This window comes from Thalassophryne amazonica, chromosome 5, assembly GCF_902500255.1.
Source record: "Thalassophryne amazonica chromosome 5, fThaAma1.1, whole genome shotgun sequence".
Taxonomy (NCBI): Eukaryota; Metazoa; Chordata; class Actinopteri; order Batrachoidiformes; family Batrachoididae; genus Thalassophryne; species Thalassophryne amazonica.
In genome coordinates this window covers 79,638,317-79,654,241 of record NC_047107.1, presented here as the reverse complement: position 1 = coordinate 79,654,241, position 15,925 = coordinate 79,638,317, and positions in this window count along the sequence as shown.

Sequence of the window (15,925 nt, the reverse complement as noted above, 5' to 3'; positions counted from 1 at the left end):
GTGTAACCACACCAGCCCAGGACCTCCACATCCAGCATGTTCACCTCCAAGATCGTCTGAGACCAGCCACTCGGACAGCTGCTGAAACAATCGGTTTGCATAACCAAAGAATTTCTGCACAAACTGTCAGAAACCGTCTCAGGGAAGCTCATCTGCATGCTCGTCGTCCTCATCGGGGTCTCGACCTGACTCCAGTTCGTCGTCGTAACCGACTTGAGTGGGCAAATGCTCACATTCGCTGGCGTTTGGCACGTTGGAGAGGTGTTCTCTTCACAGATGATGCGAAGGAGATGTGTTGCACTGCATGAGGCATATGGTGGTCACACCAGATACTGACTGGTATTCCCCCCGAGTAAAACAAAACTGTACCTTTCAGAGTGGCCTTTTATTGTGGGCAGTCTAAGGCACACCTGTGCACTAATCATGGTGTCTAATCAGCATCTTGATATGGCACACCTGTGAGGTGGGATGGATTATCTCAGCAAAGGAGAAGTGCTCACTATCACAGATTTAGACTGGTTTGTGAACAATATTTGAGGGAAATGGTGATATTGTGTATGTGGAAAAAGTTTTAGATCTTTGAGTTCATCTCATACAAAATGGGAGCAAAACCAAAGTGTTGCGTTTATATTTTTGTTGAGTATAAACACTGACTGTGGGATTACTGAGTGTGCGAACTCACACTCATCAGTACTGTCTCTGTTCTCTGCCAGCAGTACTGGGACTGACTGCTGAAGACAGTGGCCACCTGGGGCGCAGGGCTTGGCGGCTCCGGTGTTCTTCAGCTCCGTTGGTGGTGGAAGCTGTGTGGGATCCGGCTCTTCTCTCGCCAGACGTCTTCTATCGTCGAGCCTGCCCACACGTCACCTTGTGTATAATTGACATTCCACCATATTGTTATTGTCTGTACTTCGTTGTGCGATTCACAACATTAAATTGTTACTTTTTGGCTTATCCATTGTCCGTTCATTAACGCCCCCTGTTGTGGGTCCGTGTCACGACACTTTCACAACAGTGATGTGATGAAGGCGTTTACATGTATTGCAGATTTCAACAGTCGCCTCACTTTTTAATCATTTGTTTAACATTTGTGTTGAAAGCCAGGAGGATGCATGGGAGCCTACAGCTAAGATGCCTCTGTCTGTGTTCAGAAATTCTGATCTGTGTCCTCTGGATAACTGAGAGTGTAGGCTACACTAAAAAATCCACTTGAAAAGATTTCTAAGGAAGCCTGCTAATTGGCGTATGCTCTCAGATTTGCACCTTAATGAAAATTGCATTTTTTTAAAAGTAGAAATGAGATTCCTGTAATTCTGTTAGATTTGTTGTTGTAATTAGAGCTTTGGGTACCAATGGAATGACAAATTACTGGAATGACCAAGTAATTGGTACCAATTACTAGATTACTAGATGGTTGGCTACTTTTGAAAAGAGGCGATGTACTGGTTTTATGTCTGGGTTTTGTCATCCAGGACCAGGGCGGTTCCATGTTGTGGGTGATGCACCAGTGCGCGGAACTACGCAAGCTTCCACACCTGATCTGACCTGACCTTGAGGAAATAACCTGCGTTTGGCTGTGATCCCATCCAGGGGTAGCTGTAGACTCTTATCCACTTGACACTGCAGAATCCACAGAGGAGCACCAGCACCAATAGGCCTTAGGCCCTATATAGGGCTTACTACTTCTTTTTCTGTTAGAATTGAATCAATAGCATACGTGGAATCATGCCAAAGGTCTCTAAAAATAAATGATATGTCAGACATCTGAAAATCAAAATAGTCAAATCTTATGTGAGAACAGAATAAATGCCTAATCGCCTGAAGTAGTGGTTAATGGCTCACACACTCTGTTACTTCATCTGTTTCTTGAGCTGTGAATCTATGCTGCAAAAGCATATCATCTGCAAAACTATACAGGGCAAATGTAATTTTTCCTGAGGCCACAATATGGTTTGGGGCTGAGTATTTTATTATAGATAAGCAGTTTTAGTTCCAAGTCTGGCTTGGTTTATAGATAAGCAATTTTAGCTGCAACTGCAGCGTGACTGCATTTTCTCACAGTCTGTAAGTCTGCAGATTTCAGTACTCTGTCCAGAGCCGCTTTCAGACATGCAGGCAAAATATAATTCTATAGTGCTGCGTGTAAAAATTTAATGAGTGACTTTTTGTCATTAAAGTTATGACAGAAATTTTAGGTATGATGGTGATACAGCTCAGGTCTTCCTGAATATATATGTTGCCAATCAAATGACACTCACAGTCATGAATGTTATTTCCACGAGGGTCCTGTCATATCTAAACAGACACAGGAGGCACTTTGTTGAAACAGACAAGTATTTTTGAAAACCCAAATCTGTGACTTTAGCCAAAAACAAGCCCACAGTGTTACTGTTTTTACAATTTAGATCTTTGTAAACATATATATATATATATATATATATATGAGGTCTGTTAGAAAAGTATCTGACCTTTTTATTTTTTTCAAAAACCATATGGATTTGAATCACGTGTGATTGCATCAGCCAAGCTTGAACCTTCGTGCGCATGCGTGAGTTTTTTCACGCCTGTCGGTTGCGTCATTCGCGCGTCAACCGCTCCTCTTTCCATCACGAAAACTCCTTTAACAGTGGAATGTGCCGTTCATTTCCAAACTGGACGCTGTGTTTTATCCGGGATGTCCTCTGACTAGCACAGGAATTGCAGAAGACGTGGACATCAGCACTTTTTCGGCACATTGAGACCGTCCATGTGGAGGAATCCCGCCCGTCGCGGTGGAGCCGCATGGCGCAAAGCAACGCCGTGATTAAGCCTCACAGGACATGTTCTGGCATGTCCAGGCTCATCCACAATTTCTCGGTTAGTCACACGACTGAAAACCCACAGACAGCCGTCTGAAAGCCATCTGAAAGCCGTCCTGTGAGACCAACACGGAGGTGGTTTTGTGCCGCGCCATGAGCGGCATGGTGGCGCATCTGTCCGCTTTTCTTTCCATGAAAAAAACTGTAACAGTGGAATGTGCCGAAAAAGTACTGATGTCCACGTCTTCTGCCATTTTTATGTAAGTCAGACGACGTCCCGGATCAACAAAGCCTTCACGTTGGAAATGATCTGGTTGTTTCAGCCTGTCGATCGGCGCTCGGAGCGCGGCGCGCTCTCAGCAGCTGTGGGCGGTCTTTAAACCGGCTGGAGCACTCCTTAATCTGTGTAATCCCCATAAAATCGTCCCTCAAAGCCATTTGAATTTTCCGAATGGTTACCACCTGGAGGTTTCTCACAGTTTCTGGAAAAAATTGATGCAGCAAAGCTCCAAATCGTTCAGACATTTATTCGCAATAAAAATCCGACAAGAGGGGTGGACCACTGCTCACACAAAGGCTGCTCACAGGCGAATAACGCAACCGACAGGCGTGAAAAAACTCACACATGCGCATGAAGGTTCAAGCTTGGCTGATGCAATCACACGTGATTCAAATCCATATGGTTTTTGAAAAAAATAAAAAGGTTGGATACTTTTCTAACAGACCTCGTATATGTGCTCCACTCAGATTGCAATAGCCAATCACAGATTAGCCTTTCTGTCCATCATTTACCTGTATTTTGGCATGCTTGGCGTCAGAACGTTATGTTGGATCCAAAAGGATCCAAAAAGGCTAGGACCAAAAGTTATATTGGATTGGTTCCCACTGACCAATTCAGAAAACTTATGTTGGACTCGGCTGCGCCTCGTCCAATATATATATATATATATATATATATATATACGAGGTCTATTAGAAAAGTATCCTACCTTTTTATTTTTTAAAAAAACTATATGGATTTGATTCATATGTTTTTACGTCAGCCAAGCTTGAACCTTCGTGCGCATGCGTGAGTTTTTCCACGCCTGTCGGTGACGTCATTCGTCTGTGAGCACACCTTGTGGGAGGAGTGGTCCAGCCCCCTCGTCGGATTTTCATTGTCTGAGAAGTTGCTGAGAGACTGGCGCTGTGCTTCATCAAAATTTTTTCCAAAACGGTGAGGCACATCCGAGTGGATACCATTCGACAAATTAAGCTGGTTTTCGGTCAAAATTTTAACGGCTGATGAGAGATTTTGGATTGTTTCTATCACTGTGAGGACTTCCCACGGAGCGGGACATCGCGCAGTGCTCCGAGGCGACGTCGTCATCCTGTTTCAAGCTGAAAGCTTCCAAATTTAAGCCTCTGTTGACCCAGGACGTCGTGAGAGAACAGAGAACTTTCAGAAGAGGTCGGGATCAGCAGTTTATCCGGACATTCCACTGTTAAAGGAGATTTTTAATGAAAGACGTGCGGACGGATTGGCGCAACGTTTTGCCTTTTATTACACAGTGTAAGCTACACTTTGAACTCATGTCATCTATGTTCCCGTCTGAAAAGACGATGATAGCATATATGATATCTCACTTGTCTGGCCGGGCTGCGGCGTGGGCTACCGCTGAATGGAGCCGTCGGTCGCCATCTTGCTCCTCCCTCCAGGCATTCACCGCTGCGCTCCAGCAGGTTTCCCAACACATATCCCTGGGAAGGGAGGCAGCGCACTCCCTACTGAGGCTGAAGCAGGGCACTTGTCGGGTGGCGGACTACTTTGTCAACTTCCGCATCCTCACCACCAAGAGTGAATATTGTGCTGCACTCCTCGATGTGTTCTTCCAGGGGCTGTCCATGGACATCCAGGATCGATTAATTTCTACGGATCTTCCAGATGACCTTGATGAACTGATCGCCCTGGCTATCCAGATCGACCGGTGCTTGGCCGAACGGCCCCGCCGGGAGACTCGCCTCCAACCACCATGCTCCTCCACGCCCACTCATCTGAGTGTCTCGTCTCATTGCTCCGAAGCTGACTCCGCTCTCTGCAGTGCTGACAAACCTGTGCTGCAGGGCCGTACACGGCTGTTGTGGGAGGAACGACACCGCAGACGGGAAGAGGGACTCAGTTTTTATTGTGGACAGTCGGGTCATGTGGTTTCTGGTTGTCCAGCCAAGGGAGCCTCCAGTAATTCTCAGCCAGAGGTGTGGGTGAGTCAAAATTCAATTTCTTCCTCGGCCTCTCAGAATTCTATTTCTGTTAAATTAGAATCTGCTCTGTCCTCCGTTTCAGTGCCCGCTTTTGTGGATTCTAAGTCTGATGCCAATTTATCTTCTCTCACCAGATCCCTGCACCTTAAAGTCTTCCGCCTCTCACGACCTCTGGTGGTGAAGGCTGTGGATGGCCATGATATGGGACAAATTACTCAACGCACTCAGTCAATCCGCTTAACTGTCAATGAGAACCATGTGGAGTCAATCAGCTTCTTTGTCTTAGACAAGATGACTCATTCTGTTATTCTGGGGCATCCCTGGCTGCAACTACACAGTCCCATTTTCGACTGGGTCCATGGGGCAATAATTTCATGGGGCCCTTCTTACTCTAAAAATTGTCTGATAAAGATCCCTGCACCTCCGTCTAATGTTGCTCCTGATCTGGTGGGAGTACCTTCCTGTTTGTTACCGGTATTCAGCAAAGCTAAGGCTAAATCACTGCTTCCTCATCGAGTTTACAACTGCACGATCGATTTGTTGCCAGGGGCGAGTCCGCTGCGGGGAAAACTGTTTTCTCTGTCGGGTCCTGAACGCATCGCCATGCAACAGTATATCCAAGAGGTGCTCGATGCGGGTTTGATTCGTCCCTCATCATCGCCTGCAGGGGCGGGTTTGTTCTTTGTAGAAAAGAAGGATAAGTCACTTTTACCATGTATTGATTATCGAGGCTTAAACGAAATTACTGTGAAAAAGCACTTTGATCTCTACTGCTTTTGAGTTATTAGAAGGCACCAAGATCTTTACTAAATTAGACCTATGCAATGCTTACCACTTGGTCAGAATAAAACAAGGAGATGAGTGGAAAATGGCATTTAACACTCCCACGAGTCATTACAAATATTTGGTGATGCCTTTCGGGCTCACCAACGCACCGGCTATTTTCCAAAATCTGGTTAATGATGTTTTACGCGACTTTTTGAATAAATTTGTGTTTGTTTATTTAGATGACATCCTGATCTTTTCCCCTGATCTCAAGGCCCACACCCAGCATGTGCGCACAGTCCTGCAAACCCTGTTACACAACGATTTGTAAGTTAAGGCAGAAAAATGTGAATTCCACAGAACAACTGTATCTTTCTGGGGTTTGTAATCTCGGAAGGGAGGATTCAGATGGACCCAGGTAAAGTGGCGGCCGTGCGCGAGTGGGCGGTTCCGACCAACCGTAAGGAGGTTCAGAGGTTTCTGGGGTTTGCGAACTTTTACCGTAAGTTCATCTGAAATGTCAGTACAGTCACCACTCCAATGCATAACGTGACCTCGTCTCTACGGGTGTTCAAGTGGACTTTTCTGTCCCACAAGTTGTCTTCCGCAGAGCGCAATTACTGCATTGGCGACCGCAAACTGGTAGCGATCAAATTGGCCTTGGAGGAGTGGTGTCACTGGCTGGAGGGGGGCACAAATGTCATTTATAGTGTATACCAATCATAAGAATTTAGCGTATTTAAGAACAGCGAAACGTCTTAATGCTCGTCAGGCATGGTGGGCTATATTTTTCAGTCGTTTTGACTTTATTATCTCCTATCGACCTGGCACTAAGAACGGTAAACCTGAAGCATTGTTGAGACAGTATGATGGTCCTGATGCCCTATCTGATCCTGGCAACATTCTTCCACCCTCTTGCTTTGTCTCTGCCATAACCTGGGAAATGGAATCCCGGGTAAAAGCTGCTCTAGAGACCGTATGCTTACCTGCTGAATGTCCACCGGGCAAGCTGTTCATTCCGGCTTCACTCAGAGGGGAGGTGATTAACTGGGGTCATAGTAGCCATTTTGCTTGCCATCCCGGAATAAAGAAAACTATGCATGTGTTACAACGTTTCTGTGGCCACGTATGGCCACAGATTTTGCAGAATTTGTGAATGCCTGTCAGATTTCGCAGTGCATAAATCCTTAACACGTCCACCAGCCGGTACATTATTGCCTCTGTCTATACCTAGACAACCCCGACTCACATTTCTGTAGACTTTGTCACTGGACTTCCGCCATCAAAGGGGACACAATGTTATTTTGACTGTATATTGATCGGTTATGCCAAAAATGTGTCATTTCATGCCTTTACCAAAGTTAGCTTCTGCCCAAAAACTATACTCAACAAAAATATAAACGCAACACTTTTGGTTTTGCTCCATTTTGTATGAGATGACTCAAAGATCTAAAACTTTTTCCACATACACAATATCACCATTTACCCTCAAATATTGTTCACAACCAGTCGAATCTGTGATAGTGAGCACTTCTCCTTTGCTGAGATAATCCATACCACCTCACAGGTGTGCCATATCAAGATGCTGATTAGACACCATGATTAGTGCACAGGTGTGCCTTAGACTGCCCACATAAAAGGCCACTCTGAAAGGTGCAGTTTTGTTTAGTTGGGGGGGGATACCAATCAGTATTCTGGGTGTGACCACCATTTGCCTCAGTGCATTGCAACACATCTCCTTCGCATCATCCATGAAGAGAACAACTCTCCCAACGTGCCAAACGCCAGCAAATGTGAACATTTGCCCCCTCAAGTCGGTTACGACGACGAACTGAAGTCAGGTTTGAGACCCCGATGAGGACGACGAGCATGTCAGAAGGAGAAGCTTCCCTGAGACAGTTTCTGACAGTTTGTGCAGAAATTCTTTTGGTTATGCAAACCGATTGTTCCGCAGCTGTCCGAGTGGCTGGTCTCAGACAATCTTGGAGGTGAATATGCTGGATGTGGAGGTCCTGGGCTGGTGTAGGTTACACGTGGTCTGCGGTTGTGAGGCTGGTTGGATGTACTGCCAAATTCTCTGAAACCGCCTTTGGAAACGGCTTATGGTAGAGACATGAAACTTCAATACAAGAGCACAGCTCTGGTTGACATTCTGCTGTCAGCATGCCAATTGGCACACTCCCCTCAAATCTGCGACATCTGTGGCATTGTGCTGTGTGATAAAACTGGTAAACCAAATGGGGAGCAAAACCAAAAGTGTTGCATTTATATTGTTGGTTGGATGTAGTTGAGGTTATGCTTACTCACGTGTTCCGTCTCCATGGTTTCCCGCAGGATATTGTCTCCGACTGGGGTCCTCAGTTCATCGCTGGATTTTGGAGGGAGTTCTGCTGTCTCCTCGGGTCTACCTCCAGTCTGATCATCCACAAACTAACGGTCAGGCTGAACGTTTTAATCAGGAGTTGGAAAAGGGGCTTAGGATTTTGTGTTTGCAACACCTGTCTACCTGGCCATCACAGTTAGCGTGGATTGAACTAGCACACAATAGTTTGCCTTCTGCCTCATGCAGTTATTCTCCTTTTCATGTAGTCTTTGGTCACCAGCCCTCTTTATTCTCACCCACAACTCTTCGGTCCCCAGTTCCATCTGCCCTCAGCTTGATCACTCAGTGCCGGCGAATCTGGGAGCGGGCTCGTTGCACCCTTAGCCGATCTTCCACTCTTTATAAGGTAACTGCTGACCGGTCTTCTGCCCCTGCCTACGCTGCAGGCCAAAAGCTTTGGTTATCTACTCGCCATTTGCTACTCCACGGGGTGCTGCGCAGATTCGCTCCTAGGTTCATCGGTCCTTTTCCTGTGACTAAGGTCATCAATCCCGTCTCTGTCCATCTTGAATTGCCCAGTTCCATGCGTATTCATCCCACTTTCCATGTTAGTCAGATTAAGCCCATCATGTCCAGTTTGTTGAGCCCCCCTGGCTGTTCCCCCACCTGCTGCCTGGTGTGTGTGTCTGTGTGTGTGTGTGTGTGGGGGGGGGGGGTTGTCTCTGTGCAGCTGCTTCTTGCCTCCCATCATCGGGGCCACAGTTTTCAATACTTGATCGATTAGGAGGGGTACGGCCCCGAGGAGCGGTCACGGGTTCCTTCCCGTGTCATCCTTGACTCCGGTCTCATTTGTGACTTTCACGCAGCTAATCCTTCTGCTCCTGGGCCATCCAGAGTCGGCCCTGGGGGGGAGGGGACTGTCAGGATGTGAGGTTTTGTTGTGTTGGGGTTGTTTTTGTATTGTTCGCCTGCTTCTCTTGCTGGGGTTTTTCCCGTTTGGGTCTGTCTGCCCCTTTCTCTCTTGTCTGTCTCTGCTGGCTTTCCGGTGCATTCCACACACACCTGCTTCCAATCTGCACCTCATCACCTGGGTGTATTTAAGTTCCTCTGTCTGCCTTACTCCTTCACCAGATTGATGCACCTTGTGCCTTCTCTCGACCTCTGTTTTTGTGTATTCCTGACCTGCTTGCCTCTTATGTGTTATGACCACCTGCCTGTATTATCGACCACGCCTAAGCCTGATGTTCCATGTATTTCTGCTCTTGTTGGACTGCCTTTTTGTGTACCGGACCCTCTTTACTGCTTCAGTAAACTGTTTTTACTCACAGAGCTCTGTTATCGAGTCCTGCATTTGTGTCCAGCCTTTCTGTGGAACCAGACCTGATAACCACTTGCAAATGGGCTGCTATCTTGTTATCTCTGTATTGAATGAAGTGGCATATTGTGAACAAAACTACTGAATGCTTACACCACATACATGAGGGGAGAGACAGCCAGCCATCCACTAGCTGAATACAGAATGTGTCAACGTGACTCTGCGATAGACTGGCGTCCTGCCTGGGATGTACCCCAGCTCTCACATAGTGACCACTGGGATAGGCTCTACTACCCCCCCACCCCCACCCCGCCACCCTACACTCTTAATTGGAATAAATGGGTATAAAAACAAATGAATGAATGACACAGTGAGTATTAATGTCAGAGTCCATGTTGCTTGCTGCAGAAGCCTTGGTGGCTCCACTCGACAAGGATTGGCACTCAGCTGCACACATAATTGTGCAGCCTGCGTAAACACATGGATCCTCCAGAGTGATCTGACCCGTGTACTTTTCCAGAACAGAATTGCTGGGTATTATCTGGGCTGCAATCTCAAACTTTACAGCTACAGTGAGGAAAATAAGTATTTGAACACCCTGCGATTTTACATGTTCTCCCACTTAGAAACCATGGAGGGGTCTGAAATTTTCATCTTAGGTGCATGTCCACTGTGAGAGACATAATCTAAAAAAAAAAATCCAGAAATCACAGTGTATGATTTTTAATAATTTATTTGTATGTTACTGCTGCAAATAAGTATTTGATCCCCTACCAACCAGCAAGAATTCTGGCTCACACAGACCTGTTAATTTTTCTTCAAGAAGCCCTCTTATTCTGCACTCTTTACCTGTATTAATTGCACCTGTTTGAACATGTTGCCTGTATAAAAGACACCTGTTCACACACTCAATCAATCACACTCCAACCTGTCCACCATAGCCAAGACCAAAGAGCTGTCTAAGGACACCAGTGACAAAGCTGTAGATCTGCACAAGGCTGGGATGGACAACAGGCAAGCAGCTTGGTAGAAGACAACAACTGTTATGATTACGAGGTCTGTCCAAAAAGTATCAGACCTTTTTATTTTTTTTTCAAAAACCTTATGGATTTGAATCACATGTGCTTGCATGAGCCAACCTTGAACCTTCGTGTGCATGCGTGAGTTTTTTCACGCCTGTCGGTTGCGTCATTTGCCTGTGAGTAGGCTTTGAGTGAGCACTGGTCCTCCCCCCTTGTTGGATTTTCATTGCGAGGAAAATGTCTGAACGATTGGACCAGCGCTGAATCAAATTTTTCCATAAACTGTGAGAGACAGCCAGGTGGAAACCATTCGGAAGATTCAAACGGCTTTCGGTGGCTTTTCAGTCGAGTGAGTATCCGAGGAATTGTGTAAGAGCTGGACATGTCACAACATGTCCTGTGAGACTTCCAACTTCCGCACGTCTTTCATTACAAAATCTCCTGTAACAGTGGAATGTGCCGAAAAAGTGCTGATGTCCACCTCTTCTGCAATTTCTCTGGTAGTCAGACGACGTCCCGGATCAACACAGCGTTCACTTTGGAAATGATCTGGTCGTTTCAGCCTGTCAATGGCCGCTCGGAGCGCGGCGCGCCCTCCGCCATTGTGCGCCGTCTTTAAACCGGTTATAACACTCCTTAATCTGTGTGATGCCCATAGGATCGTCACCGAAAGCCGTCTGAATCTTCCGAATGGTTTCCACCTGGCTGTCTCTCACAGTTTCTGGAAAAATTTGATGCAGCAAAGCTCCAAATCGTTCCACCTCGCAATGAAAATCCAACGAGAGGGGAGGACCAGTGCTCACACAAAGCCTTCTCACAGGCGAATGATGCAACCGACGGGCGTGAAAAAAATCACGCATGCGCATGAAGGTTCAAGCTTGGCTCATGCAAGCACACGTGATTCAAATCCATAAGGTTTTTGAAAAAAAGGTCTGATACTTTTTGGACAGACCTCGTATTTATTAGAAAGTGGAAGAAACACAAGATGACTGTCAGTCTCTCTCGGTCTGGGGTTCCATGCAAGATCTCACTTTGTGGGGTAAGGATGATTCTGAGAAAGCTCAGAACTACACAGGAGGACCTGGTCAATGACCTGAAGAGAGCTGGGACCACAGTCACAAAGATTACATTAGTAACACATGATGCTGTCATGGTGTAAAATCTTTCAGGGCAGCAAGGTCCCCCTGCTCAAGCCAGCACATGTCCAGGCCCATTTGAACTTCACCAGTGACCATCTGGGTGATCCAGAGGAGGCATGGGAGAAGGTCATGTGGTCAGATGAGACCAGAATAGAGCTTTTTGGAATCAACTCCACTTACCATGTTTAGAGGATGAGAACAACCCCAAGAAAACCATCCCAACCGTGAAGCATGGGGGTGGAAACATCATACTCTGGGGGTGCTCTTCTGCAAACGGGACAGGACGACTGCACCGTATTGAAGGGAGGATGGATGGGGTCATGTATTGCGAGATTTTGGTAAAAAACCTCCTTCCCTCAGTAAGAGCACTGAAGATGGGTCATGGCTGGGTCTTCCAGCATGACAATGACCCCAAAAACACAGCCAGGGCAACTAAGGAGGGGCTCCGTAAGAAGCATTTCAAGGTCCTGGAGTGGCCCGGCCAGTCTCCAGACCTGAACTCAATAGAAAATCTTTGGAGGGAGCTGAAACTCCAAACCTGAAAGATTTGGAGAAGAGCTGTATGGAGGAGTGAACCAAAATCCCTGCTGCAGTGTGTGCAAACCTGGTGAAAAACTACAGGAAACATTTGTTCTCTGTAATTGCAAACAAAAGCTACTGTACCAAATATTAACATTGATTTTTACAGGTGCAGAAATACTTATTTGCAGCAGTAACATACAAATAAATTATTAAAAAAATCATACATTGTGATTTCTGGATTTTTTTTTTTAGATTATGTCTCACAGTGGACATGCACCTAAGACAAAAATTTCAGACCCCTCCATGATTTCTAAGTGGGAGAACTTGCAAAATTGCAGGGTGTTCAAATACTTATTTTCCTCACTGTACATAGTGCAGAAAATTCTGCCAGGCCACTTTCACAGTAGTTACTTTAAACACCTGATTAATCAATTGATTGTTGTAACAATCATTAGATTAGTCAATTATCAAAATAACTTACAGCACTTGATAATGCAATGATTGGACAAACTGAGAATCTTTATATACATTAGACACAGCGGATGCAGCTTGCAGTAATGTCATGACGGCACTGCAGGCTGTTCATGACACATCGGTGACATTTTGGAGACATTTCACCCTTTACTTTAAAAAAGGTAATCACATGAGAGGGTTCTGAGCTGTTTGGTCCGAGATTTGATGAATCTTGACCAATACAGTAATGGTCCTGTGAGAACAAACAGGAAACTATAGTCTGGATTATTTCTGCACCGTAATTCACAAAAATAGCCAGGCAAGCATGTGATTATGAGGCCTGGATGCTAATCACAGGGTCCTGGTGCCATGAAGGCCATTGTTCCTTGTGCAGCAACTCAGCTGTTTGCAATGTCCCAGGATTGTATGTTGCATTTAATACAGAATGTTCCTTGTATATATGCAGCATTTCCTGCCTTTGTCAAACTTCAAAGACTTATATAGTGTTATTTTCAGAGTGCACTCTGGTAGTTTTTCATAAAACCTGTTCACATTTCCTTTGAACTTTGCGCTGCTGTCACTTTTTCGTGCGTGGGTAATTTTGCAGTTAACTCCTCATCTGACACCCTTGCTCTCTCTCTTTGCACTTTCTCTACAGATATGTATTTGACACTGGTGTGTGCACGTGACACCTATTTCATGCATGTGGGATTTCTGTATCATAATGACACGAGCCTTTGTTCTCTGCAGCATCAGTGACTTAAAACACTTATTTCATACGGAGTAGCACCAACATAAAAAAAGCCTGCAAACTGATCAATTGTGAGAGCCTCTTCAGACACAAAGAGATTTGTAGATTTTTTGTTTGATACCAAAGCATGTTTGTTTCAAAGCTTAACAACTGCACACACAGTAGCAACACACTAACCTTGGTTTGAGTTTCAGCATAAACTGTATGTACACTGCCCAAAATAATTAGGGGTCACTGTGTTCCCCTAATTATTGTAAGCAGTATATAATTAACACACCCTTAATCACAAAAACCTGCAGGTTTTTGAAAACATAGTTTTAAGCTCATGTACATTGACTTTGGATGTTGCTACCTTGGCAGTACTTGGATCTGCCCCACAAATGGGCAAAAGGGTGGAGCATGGGTATGACAGGCGTGACCAGGTGGGACGAATGAAGCCTGAACACAGCCACTTGTGCTGAAGTTACCAAGCTCGCTAAGGCTAACAAGCAAGGCAACCTGGATTTAGATTTTTGATTTTTATTGGCGCAACTGGTGTACTAATGGGTAGGTTTGGCTCAGGTATTAAAAACTATCACCTACATATAGTCTCAGTAACTGAACCAACTGAACCTACTTATTAAAACCTGTTAGTCAGTGCTAGCATACCCCCCCCCCCCCCCACACACACACACACACAGACACACATACACACACTTGTCATGAACGGGAAGAAGAGGTATAGTGACTAAAATTGTTGTTTGTACCTGACTGTAAGCATGTTTATTCCTGCTGTAAAGTTGGACATTTGAACATGGGTTTCTATGGGGACACGCTCACTTTTGAAGCCAGCCTCATGCAGTTGTGCTTTGAGTGTAAAGATGGGGAACCTCTTTGGTGAATGCAATAAACAAATCACTTTGGAGGCTTTGATGTCTCAGTATTTCATGTTTGGATTGTTTTTCATGGCTTCATGCAATCACTATCATTTCTACCTATGAAGCATTCGCAGAGCTTGAAGGCATAGAACCTCATCAGATACTGAGCAGTTTTTTTTAATAAAATGAATGAATATCTAACACCTTTTCCCAAAACCTGGCCCATTTTAAACTTTAATGATTCTGCCAACAGTCCACAACTTTTAAAAAGTCACTATACCCTTCATAGCCTCAATCACCACTTGACCCAGCAGTGTGCACCCCTGTTAAAGACATTTAACCTCCGTGCCTCTTAAAGCCTCTTTTCTCTATCTGCAGAACCAAACTGGTCCACTGGAGGACTGAGGATATTATCATTCTTGCTGCTTCTGTCCTCTCCAGGCAAACTGTCCTCTTCTTCATGATCTTCTACTTTCCACCTTGTGTAGACATTAAAAATAGTTATACACTTCAAACCACTAATTTTCATAATTTTTAACATATCTACTCAAAAAACCTGAGATGAGAGGACATGAGACATGCGCCATTATTATATTTTTTTCACTAATATATAAAACATTTGTAAACATTTGTAGGCATTGTGTCGTTAAACTCAAGGTTAGTTTGCCCTGATGCTTGCATGACTTTGATCCACGCACTTGCAGGCACTCTGTTGTGCAGGAGAGTAAACTCGTCTCAGACTCATTGTAAACTGTGCGCAGCTTCATGCTCGTGCGCAAAGAAAATGTTGAAGTGTTCAGAATCTCCGTCATGCATTAATTACTTGAACTTCACATGAACATTGTGCAAACAATTCAAAAACACTGCATGTGAGAGTGAGTGATTGTGTCAGTGCACCACATCAAAGTGCAGCTCGTCTGAACGATTATAACAAGATGTCATATCTATCATAATCATACTTTTACAGCCATTCATAAGAAGGAATGAACATGCAACTGTTTTACCAAGCTATTACAATATAAACATTACAAATAATTACCTTTAGTCAGTTCCAGATGCTTTCTCCACCTCATTAAGCACACGAGAGAGCAAGGGAAAAAAGTGGCAGTTGAAATGGTCCTCTGTGATTCCGGAATCAATTAGAACTATGAAATAATTATTTTATATATGCAACGTCCAGCAGTGCAAAGCGCAGCATCCAGTGGAACAAAGCACGGCATCCAGCTGGGAACATAGCGGATGGGATCGTCACGACGAAGTACGAGCAAGTGAGCAGATCAAAGTCGTGCAAGTGTCAGGGCACCTTAAAACAGGAACTACGGAACCCTAAAACCTTTGTTCTCCTGCAAAGATATCAGTATCAGCATCACTAGACATCTCAGTCCAGCGATCTCTTGACTCAGTAAGCTCTTCACAGACTGTAAGGTTTTGTTGTTGTCATATAGGATGAGCACTCTTATCTGGTAGTTTCTCTAAAAATGTATGTTCGTTCTAGTACTCTCTGTGTTCTCAGAATGCACATGTAGGTTGCAGGGGTGGGCACAGCTCAGCTAATCAGCTAACAGTGACAGTCTGGCCAGCTGACTCTGAGAGGCACTGACTCGCTGACACAGCACCTGTAATTGTGGTATAACATCCAGAATGCACATGTAATCACACATCCATTGTTAGTCCACCTCATCTGTCAGAGGATTCATCTGTATTATCATGTTATCATGGCTGATAACATGTGCCTGTTA